General features: G+C 42.8%; 1 protein-coding gene across 1 annotated transcript in view; it reads right to left on the minus strand.

Moving 5' to 3' along the window:
- The window catches only part of LOC119594641 (sodium- and chloride-dependent betaine transporter-like), a 41,020-nt gene that overhangs the window by 1,055 nt on the left and 39,068 nt on the right, over positions 1-897 (minus strand). The gene's annotated exons all lie outside the window — the stretch shown is intronic.

Genomic DNA, 897 nt, shown 5'->3' on the forward strand with positions numbered 1-897 from the left:
TACCATGGCGGAGTCTGCAATCGTCTTCAGTGTTAATTGGTCGAAACAGAAGACTGTCGTAAGCAAAATGTCTAGCGGAAGATTTAGGTGAGGATAATGGAAGAACGTTTATGTATTCAAGAAACTAAGGGAGCCGAGAACGGAGCCTTCCGAAATGCCAGAAAAAACAGGGATAGAACCAGAAGATGCACCGTCAACAGGACACGTTGGGTCACATCAGAAAAAACTAAGTGTGTCCAGTCGGCAGAAAGGTTCCTTTTTTGTATTTTCAGCTTGGGTTGAAATCAGTTGTGTCTCGCGTGATCGTTTGGGCCGAAAACCATGTTGTGAACGTCCATCTGGTTCATGCTGTGTTTGTGCATTCTGTGTTCGAAAATTTTGCAAACGATTAATATGAGGAAGATGGAGCGATAGCTTGTCGGCTCTGTGGGTCGCCTGTCTTGAAAAGGGGGTGGTATTTGCACAAAGTCAGATATATGTATACAGGAGAGATTGAGTGAAAAGAGATTATAAGATAAGAGCAATGGCAGAGACCTCAGGATTAATGTGGGAATTTGGTTCGGTGGCTTGGCGTCCAGTGTTCTCTGCAGTTTCTGGATGCCAATGGTCGATATGTCAAGTGGAGGGATTGGAGGGAAAGGACTATCTAGTACGTTGAGTGTTTTGTAGTCTTCGTGTGTGAAAAAGGGTCGGAAGTGTGTGTTGAGTAGACATGTTTTGTGTTCTAGGTCAGTCACAAGAGTGTTGTTGATTTCATTTAAGGCTGTGGTGCCGTAGTGTCATTTCTGCTCGACTTGCAGAACTTAAAGAAGTGCTTAGGGTTGTCTCTAACATTGTTCGCAAGGTAAATTGAAAAATGTATATGTTCCACTTTCTTTGTGTTTTTGGAAAATATAT

Source organism: Penaeus monodon, chromosome 34 (genome assembly GCF_015228065.2).
Source record: "Penaeus monodon isolate SGIC_2016 chromosome 34, NSTDA_Pmon_1, whole genome shotgun sequence".
In the NCBI taxonomy this organism is placed as follows: domain Eukaryota; kingdom Metazoa; phylum Arthropoda; class Malacostraca; order Decapoda; family Penaeidae; genus Penaeus; species Penaeus monodon.